Source organism: Salmo salar, chromosome 01 (genome assembly GCF_965601325.2).
Source record: "Salmo salar chromosome 01, fSalSal1, whole genome shotgun sequence".
Classification (NCBI taxonomy): Eukaryota; Metazoa; Chordata; class Actinopteri; order Salmoniformes; family Salmonidae; genus Salmo; species Salmo salar.
In genome coordinates, this window is record NC_138291.1 from 136907863 (window position 1) to 136922084 (window position 14222).

Sequence of the window (14222 nt, forward strand, 5' to 3'; positions counted from 1 at the left end):
TCTCGCTCGCTCGCTCGCTCTCTCTCTCTCTCTGGGGCGCTCGCTCGCTCGCTCTCTCTCTCTGGGGCGCTCGCTCGCTCTTCTCTCTCTCTCTCTGGGGCGCTCGCTCGCTCTCTCTCTCGCTCTCTCTCTCGGGGCGCTCTCTCTCTCTCTCTCTCTCGGGGCGCTCTCTCTCTCTCTCTCTCTGGGGCGCTCTCTCTCTCTCTCTCTCTCTCTCTCTCTCTCTCTCTCTCTCTCTCTCTCTCTCTCTCTCTCTCTCTCTCTCTCTCTCTCTCTCTCTCTCTCTCTCTCTCTCTCTCTCTCTCTCTCCTCTCTCTCTCTCGGGGCGCTCGCTCGCTCTCTCTCTCTGGGGCGCTCGCTCGCTCTCTCTCTCTCTGGGGCGCTCGCTCGCTCGCTCTCTCTCTCTGGGGCGCTCGCTCGCTCTCTCTCTCTCTCTGGGGCGCTCGCTCTCTCTCTGGGGCGCTCGCTCGCTCTCTCTCTCTCTGGGGCGCTCGCTCGCTCTCTCTCTCTGGGGCGCTCGCTCGCTCTCTCTGGGGCGCTCGCTCGCTCTCTCTCTCTCTCTCTCTCTGGGGCGCTCGCTCGCTCTCTCTCTCTCTCTGGGGCGCTCGCTCGCTCTCTCTCTCTCTGGGGCGCTCGCTCGCTCTCTCTCTCTCTCTCTCTGGGGCGCTCGCTCGCTCGCTCTCTCTCTCTCTCTCTCTCGGGGCGCTCGCTCGCTCTCTCTCGCTCTCTCTCTCTGGGGCGCTCGCTCGCTCTCTCTGGGGCGCTCGCTCGCTCTCTCTCTCTCTGGGGCGCTCGCTCGCTCTCTCTCTCTCTCTCCTCTCTCTGGGGCGCTCGCTCGCTCTCTCTCTCTCTCTCTCTCTGGGGCGCTCGCTCGCTCTCTCTCTCTCTCTCTGGGGCGCTCGCTCGCTCTCTCTCTCTCTCTCTCTCTCTGGGGCGCTCGCTCGCTCTCTCTCTCTCTCTCGGGCGCTCGCTCGCTCTCTCTCTCTCTCTCTCTGGGGCGCTCGCTCGCTCTCTCTCTCTCTCTGGGGCGCTCGCTCGCTCTCTCTCTCTCTCTCTGGGGCGCTCGCTCGCTCTCTCTCTCTCTCTCTCTGGGGCGCTCGCTCGCTCGCTCTCTCTCTCTCTCTCTCTCTGGGGCGCTCGCTCGCTCTCTCGCTCTCTCTCTCTGGGGCGCTCGCTCGCTCTCTCTGGGGCGCTCGCTCGCTCTCTCTCTCTCTGGGGCGCTCGCTCGCTCTCTCTCTCTCTCTCTCTCTGGGGCGCTCGCTCGCTCTCTCTCTCTCTCTCTGGGGCGCTCGCTCGCTCTCTCTCTCTCTCTCTGGGGCGCTCGCTCGTCTCTCTCTCTCTCTCTCTCTCTGGGGCGCTCGCTCGTCTCTCTCTCTCTCTCTGGGGCGCTCGCTCGCTCTCTCTCTCTCTCTGGGGCGCTCGCTCTCTCTCTCTCTCTCTCTCTGGGGCGCTCGCTCGCTCTCTCTCTCTCTCTCTGGGGCGCTCGCTCGCTCTCTCTCTCTCTCTCTGGGGCGCTCGCTCGCTCTCTCTCTCTCTCTCTCTGGGGCGCTCGCTCGCTCTCTCTCTCTCTGGGGCGCTCGCTCGCTCTCTCTCTCTCTGGGGCGCTCGCTCGCTCTCTCTCTCTCTGGGGCGCTCGCTCGCTCTCTCTCTCTCTGGGGCGCTCGCTCGCTCTCTCTCTCTCGGGGCGCTCGCTCGCTCTCTCTCTCTCTCGGGCGCTCGCTCGCTCTCTCTCTCTCTGGGGCGCTCGCTCGCTCTCTCTCTCTCTCTGGGGCGCTCGCTCGCTCTCTCTCTCTCTCTTGGGGCGCTCGCTCGCTCTCTCTCTCTCTCTGGGGCGCTCGCTCGCTCTCTCTCTCTCTCTGGGGCGCTCGCTCGCTCTCTCTCTCTCTCTGGGGCGCTCGCTCGCTCTCTCTCTCTCTCGGGGCGCTCGCTCGCTCTCTCTCTCTCTCGGGGCGCTCGCTCGCTCTCTCTCTCTCTCTGGGGCGCTCGCTCGCTCTCTCTCTCTCTCTGGGGCGCTCGCTCGCTCTCTCTCTCTCTCTGGGGCGCTCGCTCGCTCTCTCTCTCTCTCTGGGGCGCTCGCTCGCTCTCTCTCTCTCTCGGGGCGCTCGCTCGCTCTCTCTCTCTCTCTGGGGCGCTCGCTCTCTCTCTCTGGGGCGCTCGCTCGCTCTCTCAAATTTTTCAAATTCAGCTGCTTTATTGGCATGAAAAACACTGTGTCAATATTGCCAAAGCAACAATGTATACAATATACATTGTAATAAAATTATAAACAATAACAAATAATAATATAAAATGGCAGTAAATAATAATACTAAATTAAATACAAAAATAAGAACAGTAACATGGTAACAGTAAATAGTAGAATGTAATGTAATAAATATAAAAATATAAATCTGGAAAAGGAAACTATAACTAACTTATAACTAAAATAACGGTCATCTTCAATATTACATCAGTACTACAACCTACTATCATCATTACCACTACTACTATCACCCCCACCATCACCACCCATACCACTAACTACTACAACTACTACCACCACCACCACCCACCACCATCACTAAACTGCTATCATTACCATTACCACCATCACTAAACTGCTATCCTTACCATTACCACCACCATCACTACACTGCTATCATTACCACTACTACCCATACCCACTACTACTACTACCACCATCACTAACACTGCTATCACTACCATATACTACACATACGCACTACAACTAACCACCAACCACTCACTAAACTCCTATCATTACCATTACTACCCATACCACAACCACTACCACCACCATCACTAAACTGCTATCATTACCATTACTACACATACCACTACTACTACCACCACCATCACTAAACTGCTATCATTACCATTACTACCCACACTACCCACTACACTACTACCACCACCATCACTAAACTGCTATCATTACCATTACTACCCATACCACTACTACTACCAACCACCATCACTAAACTGCTATCATTACCATTACCACCCATACCACTACTACTACCACCACCATCACTAAACTGCTATCATTACCATTACTACCCATACCACTACTACTACCACCACCATCACTAAACTGTTATCATTACCATTACTACACATACCCACTACTACTACCACCACCATCACTAAAACTGCTATCATTACCATTACTACCCATACCACTACTACTACCACCCACCATCACTAAACTGCTATCATTACCATTACCACCCATACCACTACTACTACCACCACCACCATCACTAAACTGCTATCATTACCATTACCACCACCATCACTAAACTGCTATCATTACCATTACCACCACCATCACTAAACTGCTATCATTACCATTACTACACATACCACTACTACTACCACCACCATCACTAAACTGCTATCATTACCATTACTACACATACCACTACTACTACCACCACCACCATCACTAAACTGCTATCATTACCATTACTACACATACCACTACTACTACCACCCACCATCACTAAACTGCTATCATTACCATTACTACACATACCACTACTACTACCACCACCATCACTAAACTGCTATCATTACCATTACTACCCATACCACTACTACTACCACCACCATCACTAAACTGCTATCATTACCATTACTACCCATACCACTACTACTACCACCACCATCACTAAACTGCTATCATTACCATTACCACCCATACCACTACTACTACCACCACCATCACTAAACTGCTATCATTACCATTACTACCCATACCACTACTACTACCACCACCATCACTAAACTGCTATCATTACCATTACCACCCATACCACTACTACTACCACCACCACCATCACTAAACTGCTATCATTACCATTACCACCACCATCACTAAACTGCTATCATTACCATTACTACCCATACCACTACTACTACCACCACCATCACTAAACTGCTATCATTACCATTACCAACCACCATCACTAAACTGCTATCATTACCATTACTACACATACCACTACTACTACCACCACCATCACTAAACTGCTATCATTACCATTACTACACATACCACTACTACTACCACCACCATCACTAAACTGCTATCATTACCATTACTACACATACCACTACTACTACCACCACCATCACTAAACTGCTATCATTACCATTACTACACATACCACTACTACTACCACCACCATCACTAAACTGTTATCATTACCATTACTACACATACCACTACTACTACCACCACCATCACTAAACTGCTATCATTACCATTACTACCCATACCACTACTACTACCACCACCATCACTAAACTGCTATCATTACCATTACTACACATACCACTACTACTACCACCACCATCACTAAACTGCTATCATTACCATTACTACACATACCACTACTACTACCACCACCATCACTAAACTGCTATCATTACCATTACTACACATACCACTACTACTACCAACACCATCACTAAACTGCTATCATTACCATTACTACACATACCACTACTACTACCACCACCACCATCACTAAACTGCTATCATTACCATTACTACCCATACCACTACTACTACCACCACCATCACTAAACTGCTATCATTACCATTACTACCCATACCACTACTACTACCACCACCATCACTAAACTGCTATCATTACCATTACTACACATACCACTACTACTACCACCACCATCACTAAACTGCTATCATTACCATTACTACACATACCACTACTACTACCACCACCACCATCACTAAACTGCTATCATTACCATTACTACACATACCACTACTACTACCACCACCATCACTAAACTGCTATCATTACCATTACTACCCATACCACTACTACTACCACCACCATCACTAAACTGCTATCATTACCATTACTACACATACCACTACTACTACCACCACCATCACTAAACTGCTATCATTACCATTACTACACATACCACTACTACTACCACCACCATCACTAAACTGCTATCATTACCATTACTACACATACCACTACTACTACCACCACCACCATCACTAAACTGCTATCATTACCATTACTACACATACCACTACTACTACCACCACCACCATCACTAAACTGCTATCATTACCATTACTACCCATACCACTACTACTACCACCACCATCACTAAACTGCTATCATTACCATTACTACACATACCACTACTACTACCACCACCATCACTAAACTGCTATCATTACCATTACCACCCATACCACTACTACTACTACCACCATCACTAAACTGCTATCATTACCATTACTACACATACCACTACTACTACCACCACCATCACTAAACTGCTATCATTACCATTACTACCCATACCACTACTACTACCACCACCATCACTAAACTGCTATCATTACCATTACTACACATACCACTACTACTACCACCACCATCACTAAACTGCTATCATTACCATTACTACACATACCACTACTACTACCACCACCATCACTAAACTGCTATCATTACCATTACTACACATACCACTACTACTACCACCACCATCACTAAACTGCTATCATTACCATTACTACACATACCACTACTACTACCACCACCATCACTAAACTGCTATCATTACCATTACTACCCATACCACTACTACTACCACCACCATCACTAAACTGCTATCATTACCATTACTACACATACCACTACTAATACCACCACCATCACTAAACTGCTATCATTACCATTACCACCCATACCACTACTACTACCACCACCACCATCACTAAACTGCTATCATTACCATTACCACCCATACCACTACTACTACCACCACCACCATCACTAAACTGCTATCATTACCATTCCCACTCATACCACCACCATCACTAAACTGCTATCATTACCACCCATACCACTACTACTACTACTACTACTACTACTAAACTGCTATCATTACCATTACTACCCATACTACTACTACTACCACTAAACTGCTATCATTACCATTACCACCCATACCACTACTATTTGGAATGATAAACAACAATAATAATAGTAATAACGATAATAGTAATAATAAGTAAGTTACTGCTTACTATGCAGATGTTATTATTCAGTGTCCCTCAGGCTATGGCAGGCAAATACATATTTGGCTGCAAGAGGAGCCATTGCTCCTTCGCCCATGAGTATTTTTTGTTTTTCCTCTGGGTTTAATAAATTCAAATTGTGAATAAATGTAGTCATTTCTGTGAATAATGAATCTCTTTGTGAGGAATATTTATCACAGTAAAGGAGAAAGTGCATCTCTGTCTCTCCCTCCCCTGTCGTACATTGACCACATACACGCTCCTCTTTGGGTAGCCATGTCTTTTATGTCTGCCGGTTTCTATTGCCAATCGGTGGTCACTCAGCCTGTACTTGGTAAGGATCTGTCTCTGCTTCGTATCTCTGACAGAGTAGAGATAATCAGCCAATTCATATTCTCTGTTTAGGGTCAGATAGCAATTTAGTCGGCTTTGGGATTTTGTTTCGTTTTTCCAATGTTGTAAATATGAGTCCTTTGATTGGTTCATGATTTTGTTTACTGGAATTCTTTCTTTTGAAGCAGTGCTGGTGTCAGCTTGGTTGGTGAGGTCCAACACCAGCTGACAGAGGGCTCGTTTCTGGGCTCAGCTTTAAATTTGGACTTGAATTTAGATGTAGCCAAAATTGTAATGATCTTTTCATTACTAGTGGAAAGTGGCCCAATTCTGCCCTACATGCATTAGTTGGTGTATTATTATTTTTTTTTCCTCTCTCGCCCTCTCTCAAACTGGACAAACAAGAAAGACTGAAATACAAGCTGCTTATGTTTCCTCCCTCCCTCCATTTCTCCCTCCATCTCTCTCCAACGCATGTATAGGAAGAAATCAAATGGGGTGATGCTAAGTCTGACTGCTGAGCTAACGCTATAACCCTATCTTCTGTCCTGCCTAGCTAGCTGTCATGTCAGCTAGGTGTCACCATAACAACACCACCTACTTATCTCTTCAGAGGGACCATCTTGACATTTGGAGATGTTCCACATCTTGACAAAAATGTGGTAAGGCTGGGCTGTTAATAAAGCCTCTCATACAACGGTCATCAGTCAGACTATTGGAGGAGTTAGGCTAGGGTTTACTCGATACAATTGCCAGACAAGGTTGGTTACTTGGGTTCGGCTCGTTACTCAGCTGCCACAGCCTTTCAGTGGTGGTCAGCTATGTCTTCAGTCCTGGCACTGCAGGGGGCCTCTTAAGCCTTGATCACACCGACAGCATCATTGAGCAAAATAGTACGCAGCATCATTTGGATATGTGTGCAACAAAAGTTCAACATTCTCCTTCTGCTACCACTTCTGTCAAGCCGTCTATGCATACAGTCTGATGCATACGTTCGATAAATCCAACGTATGCAACACACAGAACGCACTGTAACTGCCTCTGCAACACATTGCTGTAAGGCAATGAATGTACTTCTTTCTGGTGTACCAAAATGCAATGTCGGTGTGATCGAGGAGTTGACTCTCTCCCTCTTTCACTCTCACTCACCTCTCTAGCTGAACTGGCTGCTTTAAGGCCGGCCAGACCAAGCCAGGCCAGCTGAGCTATCCTCTACTCTCAGTGCATCTCATCTCACCTCACCTCACAAGGGAGAGGAAGGCCGTGAGTATGAATACTCAGGCTTGCAACACATAAGCTAGCTTCAACCAAATTCGCTGCAGTGATTTCAAATGGCAGATACAGAGGGGGGGTTACAGAGTTGAGCTTGGGACAGTCGAATCACGAGTGGCGATGCACAAGAGAGGAGAGAGAGAGAGACGAGAAAGGAAAGAGAGAAACGGCGACAGTCACTGAATCACATTGTGCGGTTGATGATAACCATCTTACTCAGAAGAAGGCACTCTGTCACAGCCACAAGCTTACAGTGGCTCGGGGTGTTTAATGGATATTCATGAAGAGATCTTACAAAGTTCCCTATCATAACCTACTAAAACAGTATTATGTGGAAGATATACGGTATCCTGCCCTTTTACTACACAGAACAAAATGATAAAACGCAACATGTAGTGTTTGTCCCATGTTTCATATGTTGAAATAAAAAGACCCCAGAATTTTCCCATAGGCACAAAAAGCTTATTACTCTCAAATTATGAAGGAGCGTGCAATTGGCATGCTGAGTGTAGGAATGTCCACCAGAGCTGTTGCTAGAGAATTGAATGTTCATTTCTCTATCATAAACCACCTCCAACGTCGTGCCCTTGCCCAGTCTAGTGAAATCCATAGATAAGGGCCTCATGTATTTATTTCAATTGACTTATTTCCTTATATGAACTGTAACTGCATGTTGCGTTTATATTTTTGTTCAGTGCATTCGGAAAGTATTCAGACCCCTTTACTTTTTCCACATTTTGTTACATTACAGCTTTATTCTAAAATGTATACAATTATTTTTGTACCTCAATCGACACACAATACCCCATAATGACAAAGCAAAAACAGGTTTATATATTTGAGAATTTATTAAAAACATTAAACATCATTTTCACATAAGTATTCAGACCCCTCACTCAGTACTTTGTTGAAGCACCTTTGGCAGCGATTATAACCTTGAGTATTACACAGCAAGCTTGGCACACCTGTATTTTGGGACTTTCTCCCATTCTTCTCTGCAGATCCTCTCAAGCTCTGTCAGGTTGGATGGGGAACGTCACTGCACAGCTACTTTCAGGTCTCTCCAGAGATGTTCGATCAGGTTCAAGTCTGAGCTCTGACTGGGCCACTCAAGGACATTCAGAGACTTGTCCTGAAGCCACTCCTGGGCTGTCTTGACTGTGTGCTTAGGGTTGTTGTCCTGTTGGAAGGTGAACCTTCGCCCCAGTCTGAGGTCCTGACCACTCTGGAGCAAGTTTTCAATAAGGATTTGTCTGTACTTGGATTCGTTCATATTTCCCTCGATCCTGACTAGTCTCCCAGTCCCTGCCACTGAAAAACATCCCCACAGCATGATGCTGCCACCAACATGCATCACCGTAGGGATGGTGCCAGATTTCCTCCAGATGTGACACTTGACATTCAGGCCAAAGAGTTCAATCTTGGTTTCATCAGACCAAAGAATATTGTTTCTCATGGTCTGAGAGTCTTTAGGTACCTTTTGGCAAACTCCAAGTGGGCTGTCATGTGCCTTTTACTGAGGAGAGGCTTCCATCTGGCCACTCTACCATAAAGGCCGACTGGTGGAGTGCTGCAGAGATGGGAGAACCTTCCAGAAGGACAACCATCTCCACAGAGAAACTCTGGAGCTCTGTCAGAGTAACCGTCGGGTTCTTGGTCTCCTCCCTGACCAAGACCCCTCTCCCCTGATTGCTCAATTTGGCTGGGCAGCCAGCTTCTGAAGAGTCTTGGTAGTTCCAAATGTTAAATTTAAGAATGATGCAGGCCACTGTGTTCTTGGGGACCTTGGGGGTCCACTGGGGAACACTGACCAACACTTTGGTTCCTACCCTGTCACAATAACCCCTTCGTGGCTTTTTTTTTTTTTTTTTGGTACCCTTCCCCAGATCTGTGCCTCGACACAATCCTGTGTCGGAGCTCAACGGACAATTCCTTTGACCTCATGGCTTGGTTTTTGTTCTGACATGCACCGTCAACTGTGGGACCTTATATAGACAGGTGTGTGCCTTTCCAAATCACGTCCAATCAATTGAACTTACCACAGGTGGACTCCAATCAAGTTGTAGAAACATCAAGGATGATCAGTGGTAACAGGATGCATCTGAGCTCAATTTCGAGTCTCATAGCAAAGGGTATGAATACTTAAATAAATAAATAAGGAATTTCTGGTTTTTATTTTTAATACATTTGCAAACATTTCTTAAAACCTGTTTTCGCTTTGTCATTATGGGTTATTGTGTGTAGATTGATGAGAAAAAAAATGTTGGGAAAGGGAAAGGGGGGATATCTAGTCAGTTGTACAACTGAATGCCTTCAACTGAAATGTGTCGTCCGCATTTAACCCAACCACTCTGAATCAGAGAGGTGCGGGGGGCTGCCTTAATCGACATCCACGTCTTCAGCGCCTGGGAATCAAAGGGTCTGAATACATTCTGAATGCAACGTACGTATATGTGACCGACCACCACGATTCGGTTTTATGTAGCAAAAAAAAAATAAACACTTTATCTAGTTCTTGGCCTATATTCTAATATGACTTTGGTGCAGGTTATGTTGTTCTTCACAATACTGTCTCTGGTAAACACAGACTATAATATAAATTAAATCAAAGTTTCACATGCACAGAATACAGAAGGTGTAAACGGTACAGTGAAAATGTTACTTGCATGTGCATAGTAGCAATATCAAAAATAGAAAGCATACAGATAAAAATATTGTATCATTATTAGATGATGCTTACCCAGAGACACTTGTCTAAATTGATGGGTCATGTGAAAGAAATGCTAAAAGCACCTCACAGTCACATCTAGCTGAGTGGATGGGTCACTATTGTCTAGACATGTACACATGTTCATGAAATATAATAGATGGCCGTAATCACCCCCAGACACACCTGGCTAAGTTGATGGGTCATGTAATCATCTAGCGAAGTGGAATATTTTGTTTAGACATGTAGCTAGCTAGCTAGTTATCTAAATGAATCACAACCCCAACCCATACTACTAGCAATACAAACTGATTGTCATTGCTAGCCACCATGTATGAAATTCTGTGGTATGAATCAGCAGGTAGCTAAAGCTAACCAACTAAATTCAATGTTAGCTAGCTAGCTAACAGTAGGCTATAACTAGCAATGCAAATGGCTTTCTGACATGCAAGAAATATTAATGCACAGATCACACAACATTCGCTAGCTAACACTACGCTTTAACTTGCAATGAAAACGACTTCCTTGATTGAAACAATACGGTATTCAAAGTGCCCACTATATTCCAACTTTTGATTGAACAGTATAAACAAACAATCAGAATGGAAAAAGACCCATTAAAATCACTTATAATGTGTTGCCACCCTAGGATCAGGCGCAACTCATGAAGCATTTTTAGAACTTTTATTATTCAAAAACGTAAAATACCATTAAACACTGTCAAAAATGTGAAAAATACTGCGATATGATATTTTGATCATTACATTTACATTTTAGTCATTTAGCAGACGCTCTTATTATTATTTTTTTATTTTTTTTCCTCGATCATATCGCCCAGCCCTTGAGGATGATTGAAAAAAATGCATGCTCAATCACAGTTGTAGCCTAATTGTTGGCCTGGTGTATAGCCTTTCCTTGCAATTTTTTTTTGTTGCATATTACCATCAATCAATCAACACATATGTCCACACTGACACTCCCTAACTGAAAGTCTTGCTAGGCTACTTCAGGGATACAGTAATAGTCCACAAACTAGTAACGCGTCTCCTCTGCATAGAAAACATGACAGGTGTCTTGCATCAGACAGGTATAGTGGTCATTCCATGTCATTTCAGCAGGTCATGTCACCCACCATCTCAGATTGTTCTGAAATCGTTTCTGCAGTTAAAAACAGACAAGATTAGCATTCCTGAAACATTATTTTGTTGAAATATAGTTTGATCTCTAGGAAATTAAGCTAATTGATTGCAAAATGTTGTGATCCATTTTATAAACACAAGAGACCAGCAAAATGGATAAAAGGGTGTGGTGGCAGTAGCAGGAACAGCGGCAGCTGGTAAAGAATGCAAGCGACTTCAATGGCTAATTTCTCTGAACATGGTAAAGGAATATCACCAGATTCTCAGGGAGTACATTATAAAGGTTGAAGAAGCAATACTCCAAGCAGAAGCTCCATACTACTTGTCAGACATAGAGAACTGATACTGTATACTGGTTGTTGGGGTGGGATTGCTGTCTTGAGGTGGGATTGCTATGGGTGGCTATTGATAATTTTATTGTATTTCTTATGTCTTTCTCATTAGGAAGAATGACGGACCAAATTGAATGCTAGGTACTATATTTATTGAAGATTATATGAATCCTATCAATTAAAAAGGGCCAATTTTGGTATAGAGGCTTAATTTCACAGAGATCTAATTATATTTAAACAAAATCATGCTTCAGGAAGGCTAATCTTAACTGTTTCTAACTACAGAAACAATTTCAGAACAATCTGAGATGGTGGGTAACAAAATCCTCTTTATATGTGCTTTTCAAGGTGGAATGAGGAGACATCCTCCAGAACAACTGACTATTTTGTTTAGTAATAGGTTAGCTCTGAACACCACTTGTGAAAGTTCTCATGGGGCAAGTGCAAGCCATATCCTGCCTGACTCCTGTCCAGGACATGGCTGTCAATAGCACACAAGCTAGATGCTACTGCCAGGCTGACTGGCTGAAATAATGCAACAACAGCAAGGCCTATACCTGGAGTTGCACACCTTTCAAGGTTACGTGGGATGAGCTAGCTGCACAATGGAAAATTGCAGAAATTCTGTAGCCTGGCACAGAATTCAAAACACCTGCACACAGTCAACAACAACTCCAACAAACACTGATCATAGATAACTGTAGGCCAGGGAACTTTCCCTTACTGTGAGCACCTGTAGGTTTTTATGCAAATATTTGAATATGGCTCAGGAGGAGGGTGTGACTGGTACAGTTGTTTTTGTCGACTGCTGCCTGTATTTCAGGTGAGTTAACAAACTTCAACTGGCCTGGGCTCCGTTACCATGACAACCGCTACTCATAATCACCAAGGGAGAAAGGGCTTCTCTATGGAACGCCAATTGGGTCTTTGCGTGTCAAAAAAGACACACGTCCAAACGGCGTTCCATACTTCTTTCAAATTAAAGGCACCAGAGAAATGCGGCACGTGTTAATGTTGAGGATGAATTAATATCCATTTGGTTAAATTCCATAGCCGTCGTTAGTCAGTTTTACCATAGCTAACTGACGTTACCTGGCTGTCAGGGTCAACTAGCTGTCCCTGACATGTCATCTAGCGTTACGGGTAACGTTATAACAGTAACATATAGGCTGTGGTAATTTACCCCGACGTCATGTGTCCTGTAAATCATCAGGGGGCCACTAACTAGCTGGCTAACTAGTCATCTGCCAATACAGATTATGGAATATTACAACTACCGAACCCAGCAACTACTGTTAGTTAGCTAGCGAATTTAGCAGTCCCTGTCATTTGCAATTAACGCCAACGTAAGGTTACGATAGAGCGGTAGTTGTTTCTGCAAACAAATGCATTTCCAGTTAACACACGGTTGAGTACAATAAACTGTATCTGGCTGGGACCGGGTAGAGCTAACTAGCTCGCTAATGTTAGATTACTACTGTAGTTAGACACCGAGAAAAGCAAACAGCGAAAGCACTATCTCGTTGCGTTACACCCGCTAGCCTAGCTAGCTACATAACTCTGCTTTCTCCTGCCAACTTCGTGATGCCCTTAGTTTATGCAGAAATGTTAATTTGCCATAACATTAGTTGGAGGAACACTAGCTATATGTCTGGCTAACTAGCTAACGTTGTCTAGTTTGGACATAAAACCGTCAGCAAAACTGCTCGGCCTTCAAAGTGATGCACAAACCTTGAACGTTCGGCAGCCCACTGAGCTAATGTTGGCTTAGTTACAGTAGCCAGCTATTTAACAACACTTCAAATATCTCCAGGCTAAAAGTGTCCTGTTCAGAGGAGACACTCAGCTTATTTATTTAACACAGACATGCATATAAGTGTCGAATATCTTACCTGGTTCGACAACTGTGTTTTATTCCAAAGACGGTTATCATAACATTGCGCTAGCTAGCTAGCTACATCTGCAACAGCATTTAGGGCTGTAAACACAACGCAAACCCCACTGCGTTGGCGCATGCGCAGTACAACACACCTCCTTCGTTTGTGTCAGGAAAAGCATTGCCTGGGACATATCTGGTTATTGTCATCCAGACCAGTATTACATTTCAAAGTGTCTTTGCAAAATAATAAAACAAGGCTATATGTGAAAATTAAGAGACAATGTCGGATAAAAATTGAATGAAGTGTCAAATAAGTGACAGATAAACATATTCTGCATAGGATTCAGTCATCAAGTTTCAAGTTTGTATTAGTTGTATGAACAGGATACATGGTGTATATATACACCGTCCAACGAAATGCTTACTTGCAGGTTTCTTCTCGACCATGCATCAACAATAAGAAATAATACAACAACAA

General features: G+C 44.5%; 1 protein-coding gene across 2 annotated transcripts in view; it reads right to left on the minus strand.

Annotated features, from left to right (window-relative positions):
• rabgap1 (RAB GTPase activating protein 1) overlaps positions 1–13898 on the minus strand; it is a 148069-nt gene extending 134171 nt beyond the window's left edge. For both annotated transcript variants that reach the window (XM_014125816.3, XM_014125812.3), the window contains exon 1: positions 13758–13898. The gene's annotated coding sequence lies outside the window, so the exon portion shown is untranslated. The remainder of the gene's footprint in view (positions 1–13757) is intronic.
• Positions 13899–14222: the final 324 nt, after the last annotated feature.